This window comes from Dermochelys coriacea, chromosome 10 (assembly GCF_009764565.3).
Source record: "Dermochelys coriacea isolate rDerCor1 chromosome 10, rDerCor1.pri.v4, whole genome shotgun sequence".
NCBI classification, from domain to species: domain Eukaryota; kingdom Metazoa; phylum Chordata; order Testudines; family Dermochelyidae; genus Dermochelys; species Dermochelys coriacea.
In genome coordinates, this window is record NC_050077.1 from 45,295,665 (window position 1) to 45,310,317 (window position 14,653).

Below are 14,653 nucleotides of genomic sequence, written 5' to 3' on the forward strand. Positions count from 1 at the left end.
TCCAGATTATGAACTAACAGGAAAATGACGGTGAAGGTGAAGATGACTGAGTTAGCTGCACAAGCCAATATTTTAAGTTTCTCATGTTGACCTGGCTGACAAAATCTATTTAATTTTTTTTTAATATTTCATTTAACTATTTTAGTTAACAATTTTAACAAAAACAAAACTGATTTTAAAAACTTCAATGTTTAACTAAATTCAAAAATTCATATGATTGTTGTTAAAATATTATATGTTTGCTGTTGAAGAAAAAAATCCAGAATACATAACATTGTTGTTTTAGTTAAATGAAACTATTTAAATGTCTGTCTGGTGATGTTCTCTTCCTAATACAGCGTGGCAAGAAAGTCCTCCAAATATTAACGAGTAACCTGTTGAATTGGAGATATTTATGAAGTCACTGGGAGGTGAACTATCTGCTTCAATTTACCTTTGGTAAATGAAATAACCAAACAATCAGAAATTCATTTTCCGATATAGCTGTAAAACTAATCTGAAAAGTTTTCAAAATAAATCACTTCAAAAATGTGTAGTGTGTACCTTCTATAAATGAAACCTACATCTATCTCAGAGTTGTGAAGGATACGTATTAAGGTTATAACAACCAACAAGAATGCACTTTTATGTAGAAAAAGCTGCTCTGGGCAGGGGGCTGGGAGCACCCCCACGACCCTAGCCCACATCCCCAGCCCTCTGCCCTGACCCCTGCATCCCCCACAACCCCAGCCTCCTGCCCTGAACCCTGCATCCCCCTCACGACCCCAGCGCTGACTCCAGCACCCCCCCATATACCCAGTCTCCCCATGCCCTGACTCCTGCACCCTCCTCACACACACCCAGACCCCTGCCCTGACTCCTGCACCCCCCCACACACATACCCAGCCCCCCTCACCCCATGCCGTGACTCTTGCACCCCCCACATTCTCACCCCCACCCTGAGCACCAAACAGGAGCTCCTTTTGCACCCTTTGCACCAAATGGGAGCTGTCCAGGTAAGCACTTCACACCCAAACCTCCTGTCCCAACCCGAGCCCCCTCCCTCATTCTAGCTCCTGGCCAGACCCTTCACCCCCAACCCCGTGCTCAGTGCGGGGGGGAGGAAGAGAATGGGCTAGAACCAGTAGTGAGCTGGAGCCAGTTCCCACCAGTTTGCTAGAACTGGTTGTTAAATTTAGAAGCCCTTTTAGAACCGGTTGTTCCGCGAGGGACAACTGGTTCTAAAAGGGCTTCTAAATTTAACTGGCCAAAAGTGGCGCCTTAGGAGCAGACTCCATGGGTGCTCCAGCCCTGGAGCACCCAAGGGGAAAATTTGATGGGTGCAGAGCACACACCAGCAGCTCCCTGCTCCTCCCCACCCCCAGCCCCAGCCCACCTCCACTCCGCTCCCCCCCCCGAACGCGCCGCCCCGCTCTGCTTCACCATCTCGCCCAGGCCTCCCGCGAATCAGCTGTTCATGCAGGAAGCTGGGGCGGGCTGAGAAGCAGGCAGCAGCTTCGCACTCAGGCCCAGGGAGGCAGAGGTGAGCTGGGGTGGGGGGGGCGGGTGCGAGGAGGGCTGCCCACACCGCAGCAGGTAACCCGGGAGGAGGGGACAGCATGGCACAGGGGAACTACCCCTCGCCCCAGCTCACCTCTGCCACCCTCAGCCTGAGTGTGAAGCCGCCGCCTGCTTCTCAGCCCTCCCAGGCTTCCCACTGAATAGCTGATTGCGGGAAGCCAGGCGGTGGAGGTGGAGAAGCAGAGCAGGGCGGTGCGTTCAGGGGTGGAGGCGGAGGCAAGCTGTGGCCAGGAGCGGGGCAGGGAGATGCCGGTGGGTGCTCTGCCTAAGGCACCACTTTTGATGTGATCAGTGGGGGGAGTGGCTGCTCCCCGTGTTCCCCCACTAGCTATGCGAACCTGCCCCTAGGAGCCAGAGGGACCTGCCAGATGCTTCCGGGGAGCTGCACCCAGTAACCACCTCCGGGACTCCCCACCTCAGCCCCCGGCAGGTCCCTCTGGCTCTTAGGGGTGGGGTGGCACCCAGTACGGTGGCTCATGAGACCCTCCTGCCCGGTTCTGGGGGCAGTCAGGGGACGGGGAGGGGGGTGGGCATCAAGGAACACAGGGGGTTGGATGGGGCAGGAGTCCCAGGGGTGAGCAACAACCCCCTTGTGGGGTGAGGAGGGAACCAGTTAAGATTTTGGCAGCTCACTGTCTAGAACCAAGGAGAAGGTAGGTACCTATGTGGGCAGGGATGGGATCCCAGACCGGCAGTGGGCTGAGCGGGACCCTCGCTGGCAGGAGCAAGAGGACAGAACCCCAGAGGCAGGGAAATTTCTCTGAGCTTCACACAGCAGTTTCTTTGCTCATTGTGTGTCTGTAGGAGAGGAAGCATTGAAAGAGAGGGAGCAGGGAGAGAAGTTATAGCAGAGGATAAAGTACTTGGAGCAGGGTCTAGGAAGGGACTTAGATCTGTAAGTGATGAATGCAGTGGGACTGGGATTGAACCACCAGGGCCTTTTAGGATAGGGAGGGAAAGAAAAAAAAAAAAAGAAGTGACGAACCACATGGAGAAGTGGACTCTTGAATGAATCCATACTCACTATTACAAGAACAAAGGTGGCAGCCTCCATAAAGCCCCAGAGGAGCGTTCTCCACAAATTCTGTGCAATAAATATTTAATAAGAGGATATTTGCCAGGTAGCAAGTGGGACCTATGCTATGGATTATTCTTTTTCTTGCAACCCGGCAGCATTACGCCTGGTGGTGGTCTGACTACATAATACGGGGCACCATGGTAACATCCAAATAGATATTCTAACTTTATGCTTGGATAGTCTTGACACAGACAAGTTTATGGCTGATCTAAACTTTCTTTGGCTGGACTGCCAGTGCCTCAGTCTACAAAGCAATCAGAATCTTCACATTGTGGTCAAGCAGTCAAAGCCTGAGAAAGCAGAGATGACAATAGGGAGGTAGATGGGAGGCTGAACGACATGAGCAGACAGATTGACAGGATACCTCAGAACAACAGGGAATTGAGAGAGATTTGGGAAGTTAAAGGAAGGGGGAGGAAAAGACGACAGATTGTAGACAACATTGTAAAGGAGGAGGAAGGGGTCAAGGAGTGAAAGAAAAGGGAACCCACACAGTGCAAGAAATGAAATACATAATCTATGGTAAGAAAGAACACAAAAACAGTGAAGTGAGGCCAAACAAGGAAGCAAAAAATATGAAAAGCACAAGTTACCTTCTAAGAGATTAGATAAACGGCTGACAGTAACACTGCCAGTTAAGTACAACTGTTATCCTTTCCAATTGCAGAAGAGTGGTGCTTCAAGTATTTTTCACCCTGGCTTGTTGGTTTACTATCAGCCTGAACTGTTCTCAAGTCCTACTTGCAGCATTCCTGCACACATCCTTAGTAGTTCAACGTTTCAGTACCAGAATTGCACTTCACTTTATGTACCTTTCTACAAATAGACACAAAGTCTTCCAGCACTTGTAGTCACCACTAGGCTTCTAGATTTATTTATTTTTTAAATACACAGATATTCTTTTAGCATTGCACACTTTTTTTTTTAAAGTTACTACATAGTCATCAGGGCCATTTACAATCTGCAGCAGCACAACAAGAGTGCCACAATAAGATGTAAAGGGAATAGGTTTTCCTCTCCACTTGTGGGAGGAGTCCACAGTCTACTATAACACAACATATCCCACAGGGAATGAAATCAAAAACAGAGTGCTGAAAACTAACTGTTCATGTGGACAAGCCCAACGACGCCCCTACTGAAAGAGGAGGGGAAAAAGAGCAAGGTAAGTTTGAGGGTGGGTGATTATTCTGAAAGACATTTTGGAAAACGGTGTTTTGGTGGTGGTTTTTTTTGTTTGTTTGTTTAATGGGGAGAGCATTCCACATCCTGGGACTCCTGCAAACCTTATGCACGGAGAGATCTCTAGATGGTGGATAGCATATGAGAAGATGTCAATGACTACAGTGCACCATTTAAAGTATGGGACCATAGATCTGACCCACCCCCTACCCTCTTCCTCTTTCAGGCAACCCGTCCCTACCCTGGCCGATGAGCCCTACACCCATCACTCACACTCCTTTGAGCCCTTCTATCCCAATTGCCCAACCTCCACACACCCCTGAGGTCCCCACTCTCCCTCATCTCTAGGGACCATTCCTAGTAGGATGGTATTTGAACAAGCACCAAGGCAATTTGTACTTGCTTAAAAATGATCAGGCCACTCCCACTCCACAGCCTATGCACATCCTCATCAAAAAGGAGGTTCTGAATGTAGCCAGAGCCTGCACCAATATGGATTTTAAAAACCCAGCAACGCCAACTTTATAGACAATGTAAGTAACTGTGCATTCACAACCAATCAAATGCACAACAGATTGTTCAGAATGTAACAGCAACTCTGCTTGCTGAGTCAATACTACTAATTATTATTAGATAATTAAAGATGAAGCTTCTAACCTGCAACTACACAGCCACCTCTGACAGGACGTTTTTTATAGAAAAGCTGTAGTCAAAAGAAAAGGGGAAGATTCTCAGTCTGAATCTACCTCAAAATGAAATTCTTAACAGAGGCCTTGATGGTCCTCCAAAAACCTCTACCCAGCAGCAAGAATTTTGTTTTACCTGGGCTGAGAGTGAGGTTGCATCAGTACAATCTGCTATTGTTCCAACCAGTCCACCAGAGCAGAGAATGAATTTGCACGGTATATCCATGGAGTGACAACCATATCAGCAACACGAGTGAAGAAACAGGTAGTATTAGAGAACAGAAGGACAGAAACAAAAGGCAATACCTATGCTAAAAGAAAACCCCTTTATAACCAGAAAGAATTTTAAAAAACAGTTCTTGTCTCTAACATCCTATTTTTGTTTCCTTGTTGGCACAGACCAAGCTTAGCTATGTAGAACATAGCTTTGTAAGAAAGCCCATCTGCTAGGCAGGGTCTACACCAGCCAGAGAAGGGGAGATGAAACTGTTAGCACCTTCCTGGGAAGAACTATACAGAAACAGCACCGGACAGCACTACTGGTTAATGTAGACTGGTAAGGAAAACAAACACAAGGAAACAAACACTAGAATAAAAGGTGAAGAAGTCAGTAGATACATGAGAGGGAAAGAAAGAAATTAAGGAAATGGAAAACAGATAAAAATCACGAATTTAAAAAAAAAAACTATGCAAGTGTTCTTGTATATCCTTTACAGACATTTCCTACTCCCATCCATAAATATTTGCTTAATGTGAACTATAAGGAAAAAAGAAAAAGGAGTACTTGTGGCACTTGAGACTAAAATTTATTTGAGCATAAGCTTTCATGAGCCACAGCCCACTTCATCATACTGTATTTTCCACTACATGCATCTGATGAAGTGAGCTGTAGCTCACAAAAGCTTATGCTCAAATAAATGTAAGTCTCTATGGTGCCACAAGTACTCCTTTTCTTTTTGTGGATACAGACTAACACGGCTGCTACTCTGAAACCTGTCATATAGGGAAAAAGGGAACTAGAGTAGAAGGAGAACTGCAATTTTTATTTTTTTGAAGAGTGAAATGTATAATTATACACCAAGGCACTGAATATAGCAACGGTACTCACCCTAACAGATTCTAACCTTACCTATTTGTTTTAGGTCCCCTAAAGTCACAGCACAGCATACGCTAGGCCATCAAAGCAGAACAGGAGCCATAACTGTGGGAGTTCCAGAACCAGGAAAGATAGCGGACCATGACTTCAGGGAATCCAGACCACCATACAATAAATTTAGAAAAAAAATTAATTCCTCTTTAGCCTGTTTAAAGCACTCAGCATGTAATTTTACATTTCACGTAGGGTCAGATGCCATTTCTAAATAGAATGATGAAATACCCATTTATTTAGGTGTTGCGGGATCAAGCCCTTAAAGAAAAAGTGGTAGGTCACTTAAATCTTCACAGTATTATTCTGTGCGTGTACTATAAAGTTACAGCTGAGCTAAATGTAGAAGGTCTGTCCCACGGAAAATTCCAATATTTTAACATTTGTTTCATCCTAAATCAGGACAAAGTTGAAATATCAACGTTTTCTAAATATATTGATTTGGAAATGACAATTTTTTTGATTGCAACAAAAAAAAAAACCTGACATCCCAAAATAGAAGTGTTCCCTTTTGATTTATTGAACTGCATTTTCCCATTGTAACACACTGCTTCATAAGAATTGTGGTTTGGGAGCCTGATGTTCCCCACCTCCTCTATGAGTGAGATTTCCTGGTTGCTAGGTTTCAGAGTAGCAGCCGTGTTAGTCTGTATTTGCAAAAAGAAAAGGAGTACTTGTGGCACCTTAGAGACTAAAATTTATTAGAGCATAAGCTTTCGTGAGCTACAGCTCACTTCATCGGATGCATTTGGTGGAAAATACAGTGGGGAGATTTATATACACACACAGAACATGAAACAATGTGTTTTATCGTACACACTGTAAGGAGAGTGATCACTTAAGATGAGCTGTCACCAGCAGCAGGGGAGGGAAAGGAGGAAAACCTACCTTGCTTGTCACCATGAAAGGCTATTTCCAGCAGTTAACAAGAACATCTGAGGGACAGTGGGGTGGGGGGGAGAAATAACATGGGGAAACAGTTTCTCTATTTCCCCATGTTATTTCTCCCCCCCACCCCACTGTCCCTTAGATGTTCTTGTTAACTGCTGGAAATAGCCTACCTTGCTTGTCACCATGAAAGGTTTTCCTCCCCCCCCGCTGCTGGTGACGGCTCATCTTAAGTGATCACTCTCCTTACAGTGTGTATGATAAAACCCATTGTCTCGTCTCCCCCTCCCCCTCCCCCTCTCTCTCTCTCTCTCTCTCTCTCTCTCTGTGTGTGTGTAAGTAAATCTCCCCACTCTATTTTCCACCAAATGCATCCGATGAAGTGAGCTGTAACTCACGAAAGCTTATGCTCAAATAAATTTGTTAGTCTCTAAGGTGCCACAAGTACTCCTTTTCCATTTCCTGGTTGGACTACATATCCCATGATGCACCAAACAGCTTGGTCATGTGTGTACAAAATTTTTATGGAATAGAGATATTTGCTTTTGACAACATGGATCCTAATAGCACTCCAGGTTAAAAAAAAATGGAATAAGCACAGGGCAGGGGAGAGAAGAAGAGAGAGAAAACAAGTCATTTATGGTATACACAAAGTATGAATAATTAGGATAGGCCATATTCAACATTAAATAGAACAATACTGTGAGGGTAAGCTAGGAAACAAAGATTCTCTTATGCCCAATCTAAAAGAACACTTAATACAGACTTCATACAGTCAAATTTTATTAAAAGGATGTTTTTGGCCAACAAGTTGCCTCAGTTCACTAAATATCTCGAATAGAAGTTGATATTTTCATACCTTACAGTGCAGAGACTAAAGGAAAGAATGCAAAATGCTTACAGTTTAGAGGTTCATTAATTTATAACTTGCTGTAAATTAAATGACTGATCTATTGTACTTGTGATTTTTGTATTATTTCAAAATATGTCTAATCATTTCTGTCAAGCACTATTAGAATTAATAGGTTTTAGTCAGAACTTTTGTAAACTGCATTTATAGAACACATCAGGAATGGCTAAGGAAACATTAAAAACATGGAAGTGCTGCAAGGTAAAAGATTTCTCAGTACACCCCTCTTTACAAGCCCAGCAATGGCCCAGTCTCCACAGCATTCAGCTGAAATGAATGAATTATTGAAATGAAATGAGGCAAATGAATTATTTCAATAAATTGAGATCCATACGTCAGGCATAAAAAACTATTTCCAGTAACAGACCTTTCAACCTGACATATTGTAGACAGCAAGAGTCCCAACCCTCATGTACTTTGTTTGTTCACTTTGTAGCACAGTGTCCCAGTCTCGTGGAAACCATGTGAAATACAGACACTAAAAACAATGCCCTCCACAACAGGAAAATCGGTGATTGACAGGCTCTGAACAGGCTGCCAGGTGCCATTACATTTCAAACTGGCTTTTATATGTATAAAAGGGAAGTAACCATCTTAATTCTACAGAAGCAGAAATTGACTACAGAGAGTGAAGGGCCTTGCCCAAGACCACACAGCAAGTCACAGGCAGAGTCAGGATCAGAATCCAGGAACACCTCAGTCAATCCTGTCCATGGCAGAAAGTGGCAAAAATGTTTTTTCTGTTGTGAATGGCAGTGACTGAGACACTGAACAGGGGGCCAGCTCAGAGTGCACTAAATTTCAAACTCATTTTCATAAGTTTAAAAATATATGAAGATTTGAGGAGGAAGGAATGTAAATATAGAAAATCTGGAGCAACCACAAGTTCAGCAAATACCTTTTGGGACAAGAGATTAAAGCCCTCCTTTGGTGATTCTTGCATCACTTCACTTGGTTAGAAGATCTACTTGTGACCTTCACTTTTTATGTTCACAATATCTCAAAATGGAAAGTTGCCATCTAAAAGCGGCTTTTTTGTTTAAGATTAAGGGCTCGAGCATTCAAGTTGGTTCCTTTGGCTCTTTACCAACTAGTTTGATGGCATTGAAGATGCTTTGTCAGCTGCTAGTAAAAAACAAAACAAAAAAACGCAACACTGAAAATGTAATGTTTAGATTCTAGCAGCAGTTCTGTCCCTATTGCATTTTTTATATAGCATGAAGCCAAAAGGATAAGTCAGCTTTTGAGCATACTCCACACCATTTTGATGAGTGCAGAATCTATTAGTCTCCTGAAAACATCCATGAAATCAAAGGTTTGGCTTAATCACTAGGCTATTAGCATTTAACCAGTTTCCATCTCACTTCTGAAAAAGAAGATTCATGCCAAAGAACTAAGAAATGGCCTTCCGGACTGTAATTCCTTATGTACAGCCAGTTCCGAGTTAACTGGATATGCCTTTTTTGTTCTCCAAGGGGACACAGCTTTTACTATTGCAAAGAAATAACTAAGGACACAAATAAGCAGTAGTGAACAGTTATTTCAAATTCTTGTTTTCTTAAGAGGCTGCATACAGTTTCAGTCTTTGTAATATCAAGCTGTGTCTTCCATGTGAGAACATGGATTTGTTAAACTTTTACATTCATTAAGAATTCAGTGCTTTTTATTTTAAAATCTGTTACCTGTTAATGGCTTGATACCTTCCATTACCGATTTGCTTATGAAAAAGTCATTGTAATTGAGCTTTAGAGGCCATTAGTGGTCTAATCCATTTACCATTTGTGCCATACCTTGAATAGACTATCTCTAAGAGAAAGTGGTGCAATGATACCGAATTACGTAGAATATTTTCTCTGGGTTGTCAGATAAAAGATTCACTAACGATTTAATATTTTTGTAGTGACCAGTCTTCTATGCTCCTCAGAATGATCTGCTAGTGTCAAACCTATGCCCTCTCTGGGCTTATTATGATAAATATAAATGTGAACTAAAAGGCATTAGAAATTTAACCAATTCAGACATTTATTTTTGGTTTTAAAACCACTAATTTGCATGTTTGCACTATTCTTACAGATTAATATTGTCCAGATACTTATTTCTGCTCCAAATCCTTTACAACAGTGGTTTTCAACCTGTGGTCCACAGACCCCTGGGGTCCGCAAACTCTCTCCAAGACTTCCTAAGGGATCTGCACCTCCATTTGAATTTTGTTAGGGGGTCTGCAAATGAAAAGTATTGAAAACCACTGTTTTACAACACAGCATTGCAAAAATATCGGAATTCCCTTGGCACAGCCATCTCCTGTGCCATCTGCTCCACCTCAGCATATGGAGCATATCACTGCCCCCACTTTTGTGCCCAGCAGAGTTTGAATACAGGAGAATCTGGTCCCAAGTCTACTATAAAAAAAAAAAAAAAGAGCTCAATTTGGCAATGTTTAGAATTTTGACTAGGCTCCTCCAAAAACAATGGAAGGGGTCAAAATCCTCAAAGATTTTCAAATTTACACTTTAGTGAACACTGCACTCCCAAATGTTTTGCATCAAGCAGTTTTGTACTGAAGATTGAAAAAAAATACAATCTCTATAAATCATTTGCTAGTAATATGTAGGAAAAGTCTCTTTTCAGGGCCACTTAATACAGTTTACAACAATAATTTGGCACAGTACCTGGAATGTATCACTATTCCATATACAATATATGATCACAGTAAAGCCCTATCTAGGCTAAGAAAATAGGTAATTTTTTTTACATTAATATGTTTTAAAAGCCACTAGCATAAAGAGCTCCATAACTTTTAAAACACCTTAGCCAATTATGGTCAACACTGGTGGGAGCAGAAGGTTGACAAATTAACAAGCTAATCTATTCAACCTAGTGTTCACTAGTGATTTTTTAAAACATGCTAGCCAACACTTTAAAAAAAAATCAAATTTGCCTAGTCTAGGATTATAAATGTTAGCCAAAGCTATTAAAGCAAGATGAAGCAACACTTCGACAGTACAGGAGAGCATCGGGGATTTGTATTGGGGGGGGGGGGAGAGTGTTTGAGAGCCATTACAGGAGTCCGTTTCAAATTTAAGGTATCAAAGAATCCAATTCCTAACTCTTTCTAAGTGCATCTCAGTATAATTAGCATATTTACCTCCAAACGGTTTCAAAGGCAAGGACAGCAGTGAGACAGTCATTTACAAAAGCAGAGTAAGTTTCTTAGAGAATATTCTCTATCTAGATACCAGTTTCCAATCACATGGTAGCCCTGAAAGCAAAGACTAAATCCATGTCTACACTACAAACTGGTTGATGCATACAGCTGCCAAAAAAAAAGTCTGTATATTATTCAAGCATGTGCCTACTTGGATCAGTGCTGCATGTGCTCACCAGGAAAGCTTTGTCAAAGCAAGCTGCTGTGCCCCCAAAGTGGATATACCAGTGTCCATTTAACTGTGCTTTACCAATAGCAATGTTGGCTGGTCAGGAAAGATTCATGACCCTCACATCTTTAAAAACAGTTGCAAGCATGGATATTCTGGTAAATTACCATCAGTGATACTGAAATGCCAACAGTGTTTCTGTGGGACCCAGCCAATCCTTGCTCCCCAGCTCACGAAGACACTGCCTCCCTAGCATCAAGGAAAAATTCAACTACTAGCTCAGAAGATGCAAAATAATAGTTCAATGTGCTTTTGGTAAACTGAAGGGACGCTGGCGGTGTTTAATCACTAGATCGGATCTCAATGAGAAAAATATCCCAATGATTATTGCTACCTGTTAGGTCCTGCATAATATCTGTGAAGCAAAGAGGGGAAAGCTGCCGCCATGGTGAAGGTGGAGCAGGTGCAACAGTCTGCTTACCTTGAACAGCCAGACACAAAGGCCATTACAAGAGTCCATTGTGTAGCTAAGCAGTTGAGGGAGACTTTGAAACAGCACATTAATAGGCAGCCATGGTAGTGTTCTATGCTGTACTGTTCTCTGGACACTTATGAATTGTGTAGTGCTTGCCACACATTTATAGCTATGACGGGGTATTTTCTTGAACCCATGAACTATGTTGTGCTTACTGTACATTAACAAGTCCTGTTTCTGTGAGTACCACTATGCATTCACCAGTGTGCTGTGTACTAAGATAATTGGTTCTCCAAAACTAAATAGATTTTATTGAGTGGGAAAAACTGCAGAAAAACTGTGTGCAAAACAGACTACAGGCAATGTAACACATTTTAACAAATTAACAGAACGGAATTTTTAAATTGGAAAGGGAGTAAACCTTTGTCCATTTCAGTGCACAAATGTAGCCTGTTGTGGCTACAATAGACCAACCATGGTTCTTACAGGTCAGTGCATGCCAAGGAGTGGTTTTCCTTCCTGTCTTCTGGCATTGAATGATCGGGGTAAAGATGTAGACTGCGATGCCACGACAACAACAAGGTACAAAAAAAAAAACCCCAAAAACCCCCTGAACTAGGTAAGTTCATGCAGGATAGGTCCATTAGTGGCTATTAGCCAGGATGGGCAGGGATGGTGTCCCTAGCCTCTGTTCTACAGAAGCTGGGAATGGGTGACGGGGGATGGATCACTTGATGATTACCTGTTCGGTTCATTCCCTCTGGGGCACCTGGCTTTGGCCACTGTCGGAAAGCAGGATACTAGGCTAGATGGACCTTTGGTTTGACCCAATACGGCCATTCTTGTGTGGTATGATGGGGGATGTAGGGAGCACCAATCATGTATTTTTCCAAGAACTGCAAAGTCTAGAGAATCTAGGATTTTTGGACCTGTAGGTCAATCAAGGTTTGCAGCATTTGGGTTTGATGCCCAAGACGACCCATTAGGTCATGGCGCATTTCCCTCTCCTTTTCCTGCTTCTGTCTGCTTTTCTCTTCTCCATGCTGACTGCCATATTGGCCCTCCAAGCCCTTTGTTCACAGTTCCAGTGCAGCACTAGCATGCAGGATATTGCTGAACATGTCCTCCCTAATCCTCTTCCTCCTCCTCCTCAAGATCAGGTGTTCTGCAGATGCAGAGATCACACCCCTCAAGGCTGCCACACCAGAAGCTGTTGATTAAAAAACAGATGCACCATTGGCTTCACAGTCACAACGGAAAGGGAAAGACAAGTTTCAAAACTGCCTTCCTCTTAGTCCCATAAACACTTTTAGTAAGAAATGCTTGCTGACACTTCAGCTTTGGAGCACCTCAGCACAGCACCACTTCAGTGAGTATGGGCCAGCCATGATGAGTATGGCCTCCCAGGGGTGAGGTGGGGAAGGCTGATCTGTTGAAAGAAAATTTCAGTCCCTATTCCATTGGTATGGGTATGAATATATAGACAAGTGGCAGACACCACCAATTTGGTCAGCAATTAACCCTTTCTACACACTTCACTTGAACGCTTATGTCTACTTTAAGATGAATTATGATGTGGAGCTGTCAAGTGGTGCTATTACCATAGAAACAGGGATAAACAATGACACTGTCAAGACATTAAAATGACCACTTTGAAACATTTGCATTAATGTTAGTTTAATGACATCAAATTGGATTTCTTGGTGACTGCAAAGCATCACAGGAACAATGTAAAGGGTAAAACAAAAATCTAGTAATACATTTGTACATGCATCATTAAAATGTAATAGCACTTGGGACATTTCTAGTCAACCCTTGTCATCTTGTTCATCATTATCTCTGTCAAGAGTGTGGGGGTTACCATAGTCTTCATTGCCTTGGCACGTACAGTTTTGTGCAGGGAAGATTGTTCTGACTATAGATGATTGTGCAGCAACCCCTACTGCTCCAGGGACAAATAAAGTCTCGTAGAAACTCAAATGTCATTGAGCCCTTGAAGAATACAGGAAGTAGATCATCATCCATATGGATCACCATTTCAACATGGATGGATCAAATATCTTGTCCCCCTATGTATGAAGGCATCCAAATCTTTGTTTGCTAAGATGCTCTTTTGACATGCTCTTCAAAACTGTCATCACATGGTGAGAATTTGGGCAGTGACTTGTCATTTTTCAATGCATAGAATTTTAGAAGTAATTCAGGTTTCTGTGGCTCTCCTTCTCTCTCTGTTCATACAGCACTGCTATCAACTTCCTTGCTGCAGAAATTGCAAACTTGTCCATCACTCTCCCCCAATTTGACAAGATCTAAGTGGTATGCTCCTGTTTTGACAACATTAAAACAGATTTTTGCCCCCCAGTACCAAATAGGGATGATGGAGTCACATCGTGTTAATGTGTAGACAGTAAGAAGTAAGTTGCAGAAGTCAGAAGTGAGTGCATACTAATTGCATGCACAGATATAAAGCAATACTTGTCAGTTTTGCAGATAATGGTGTCTGTTTCAATCCATGTTATCTCTGTGTTCTCTTTTGGAAAGCAATGAGCAGTATGGACCAAAACATCTGTATCAGGTCTCCTAATTACTATGGGTCCTGTCACCAAAAGACTCAATATCCATATTGGCACATACAGCATGCAAAAACATTCTTGTGTCCGCCTCTCCGTGAGTACTGTACAAGTCTTGGGCTTCAATACCTCTACTGTTGATGGATTTGGCTACTTCTCATCATTGGAAATGCCTCCAGCAAGGAGTGTTTGTATTGCTCCTACACTTGTGCATTTTGAACCATATAGTCAGAGAACTTAAAAGTGACTGCTTTTGGATGCCATGTTTAGAAACATTTTCCATGGATGCACATGGCATCCAATAATCACCTGGTCTTTCTTGCATCCAATCTTAGATCCTGTCTGGCACTGTCTTGCTGCAGTTTTCACAGAGTTCCTGTTATCACATCCAGCAAAGACTTTGATTATGGAATTAGCTTTATCAAATCCTTTTAGAACCAGTCTTAAGTACTGTTACCCAGTGCCTGGAACGGACCACCCTGAGAATGCCACCTCAAGACAGACTGCAAGGAACAGGGCAGATAATCCTCAAAAACTCACCAAACCAGTAGCAAAAGAGCTTCTGTGGCACCACACTAGTTAACAAAAGCCTAGCATGGTCCCCTTTAGGCATTCCAGTCCTTGGCTCCCATCCAGACAGACAAACTTATCTAATATAGTGAGAGGTTACTAAAAACCTAGTTCACCATATGTGAGGTTCTACTAATCACAAAGGATCAGACATATACCCCCAGGTCAATATGCATCTCAGATCTCACCCAAATATGCTGCCAGCCAATCCTTTGT

The 14,653-nt window shown here is 42.6% G+C and overlaps 1 protein-coding gene across 7 annotated transcripts in view; it reads right to left on the reverse strand.

Annotated features, from left to right (window-relative positions):
• Positions 1-14,653, reverse strand: part of CSNK1G1 (casein kinase 1 gamma 1) — a 251,007-nt gene that overhangs the window by 206,605 nt on the left and 29,749 nt on the right. The window contains exon 1 of one of the 7 annotated variants that reach the window (XM_043494460.1): positions 5,633-5,719. The exons of the other annotated variants lie outside the window; for them this stretch is intronic. The gene's annotated coding sequence lies outside the window, so the exon portion shown is untranslated. Of the gene's footprint in view, positions 1-5,632; positions 5,720-14,653 lie in introns of those variants that run through there. 7 annotated transcript variants of the gene reach the window in all.